Below are 3,030 nucleotides of genomic sequence, written 5' to 3'. Positions count from 1 at the left end.
ACTAGGAAACTCTGCCATTAGTTTCAGGTTTGAATCCTACTTCTATGGTAACATAAACTTCAGAGAGAGAATCATGGTCTCCATTGCATAATGATCTTCAACTGAGCTCATAGGGAAGAAAGGTGACAAAGACAAAGATTCTGTTTTTCTTTTCTTTCTATATATCTTCTTTCTTTTCTTTGAGGGAGGGCAGTTACCCAAACTAGACTCAAATTTTTGCTGTTTTGCTTTGTTTTCTTTACTATATTTTATTTTATCAATTGTTTTTATTTTTCACAATTTATTCACAATTTATTCATTATATATGCTGATTGAAGGTCACTCCCTCAACTCCTACTGGTCCCTCCCTCCACCTTCCCCCATCCCCTTCCCATAGACTACTCAAAAGGAGAGTTCCTCTCGCCTGCCATTCACCCTTACATTATCAGAACAATACTCAGCTATTAAAAACAGAAAAATAAAATTTCTGCTTGTATTTATTTTCCATGGGCCACTGTACTCACCTTAGAAGATTTCATACCATGAAGCTTGCCTGCAACCTTACCTTGAACTAAACAATAAGTATAACTCATTTTAATGAGTCCCATCCCAAGATACTGTTTGATTGACCATCTCAAATCCAGAAACATGTGAAATTTGAAATGCTATGCAGTCTGAAATATTTTATCACAGGCATTTCAGAGAATGTGATTCTCTTGCTACCTGGATGGCTGTTTCCCACCAGCCCAGGAAGGCATGAGGGGCAGAAGATGAGTAGTATAAAGCTTGGAAAGCTCACAAGCATAACATTGGTTAGCCACTCTGGGAACCACTTCAGAAAGTAAGTTCAACTTTAATTCCAGAAAACAGAACACAGTGGCTTGTATCCCTTGGGGAGTACCAGGGATGTTCCAAGCATAGGTGTAGATAATTGTTTAATACTAGGAAATTCAAGAATGCTAGATTTGCATTAAACAGCACATTCCTATTATATGAATAAGAAGAACAAGAACACAGAACCAAATTATCCTATATTTGAAGGGAGGGGAGAGTTATCAGGGATCTGTGTCAAAGGCCATCTATCAAATTTGATTGGTGGTTTCCATGTCTAAAGATACTCTCCAGATGAAGTCAGGCAGAGAAAACACACCCTTGACATGGTTACCCATCTAGGCCAGAAGCAGTCATACATAGAAAAAAAAGTGATTTTTTTCAATAGTACCCCTGGAACAATAGGTAGTTGTACACAAAGAAACTTCTACAGGCTACCAATCTTGTGATACTCTCAGAGAACTTCCTGGCTGGTGAAAGTTCATTTCCTACATATTCATCCACTGAACTAACAGTTTCTTGTGTAAAGTGCGGCAATTAAGTTTGATTTTTGTTCCTTGTAATGTATTTTTGTTCCCTAAGATATGCTATAGTATGATAAGTTCTGTGTCCTGTCCTTTGTGATTGCACAATGGCAGAAGAAGGCATGCAATACCTTTCTCAGGGGAACACCATGAGTTTCACAGCTTGCCCCAGGGGTGCTGAAAAAGAGGGAAGGGTAGGGAGTCGAGCAACCCCTTCACATCTGTGTAGGGAGGTAATGGCCCTCAACCTTGAAACTATCTAAATGTACTCCATCCTTCAAGAGGTGATGATTAAAACACTCTCTGCTCCCCACTTTATCATGCTCTCAATGCTTTGTTCTTACATATTATGGAAAAATAAATGATGGAGTAGGAAAAAAAAAAGAAAACACTAAATGTTGAGAATCAGGATTATCAATAAGTCTTCCATAAACACCTTATCATATAATACTGTTGCGTGTAATTCATATTCACTATCCATTGTATTCTTTTAAAAAATGAGTTTATTTACTTTACATTCCAATTTAAGTCTCCCCCCTTTCACTCCCCCATTACTACCCTCCATTCTTATTGCCTCTATTCCCTTTCCCCTTCAGAAAAGTGAGGTCATTTCCAATGAGCTAGTTTTACACTTCTGTTGCATCTCAGTGGACCAAAGTACACAAAGGGCTTTCCACCTTGCTTATAGTCACAGAATTCCTCTCCAGTAAGGATAATTTTATGATGATGATGACGACTCTAGATTTGTGCAAGGCCTCACTATTTTAACATATTCATAAGTTCTCTCAAGTATGAATCCTTTCATGATGATGAAGATTGTACAAATATAGAATGGTTTCACCATGTTAAAAGGACTCATAGGCTTTCTGTCCATTAGGATATCTTTCATGAGTTTGAAGATGATTCTGAAGTGCAAAAGTTTATTCACATTGGATGCAGTGAGACAGCTTCTTTCCAGTATGTGTTCTTTTATGTATTAAGAGATGTTATATGCAAAGGCTTTGCCACATAATTATATTCATATGGTTTCCCTCCAGAATGTGTTGTTGTCTTAGGAGATGATTGTTACATGCAAAGAATTTATCACACTAATTACCCTCACCAGGCTTCTCTCCACTGTGTGTTTTTTCATGTTTTTGGAGACTACTCTGTTGTGCAAGGGCTTTATCATGTTGAGTATACGTATAAGGTTTCTTTCCAGTGTGTTTTCTTTTATGGCTTAAGAGAGTACTGTTTTGTGCAAAGGCTTTACCACACTGGTTACATTCATAAGGTTTCTCTCCAGTGTGTGTTCTTTTATGGCTTATGAGAGCACTGTTTTGTGCAAAGGCTTTACCACACTGGTTACATTCATAAGGTTTCTCTCCAGTGTGTGTTCTTTTATGGCTTATGAGAGCACTGTTTTGTGCAAAGGCTTTACCGCACTAGTTACATTCATAAGGTTTCTCTCCACTGTGTGTTCTTTTGTGGCTTAATAGAGTACTGTTTTCTGCAAAGGCTTTACCACACTGGTTACATTCATAAGGTTTCTCTCCAGTGTGTGTTCTTTTATGGCTTAAGAGAGTACTGTTTTCTGCAAAGGTTTTACCACAATGGTTACATTCATAAGGTTTCTCTCCAGTGTGTGTTCTTTTATGTCTTATGAGATGACTGTTTCGTGTAAAGGCTTTACCACACTGGTTACATTCATAACGTT

Source organism: Meriones unguiculatus (genome assembly GCF_030254825.1).
Source record: "Meriones unguiculatus strain TT.TT164.6M chromosome 13 unlocalized genomic scaffold, Bangor_MerUng_6.1 Chr13_unordered_Scaffold_72, whole genome shotgun sequence".
Classification (NCBI taxonomy): Eukaryota; Metazoa; Chordata; class Mammalia; order Rodentia; family Muridae; genus Meriones; species Meriones unguiculatus.
This window is presented reverse-complemented; position numbering follows the sequence as displayed.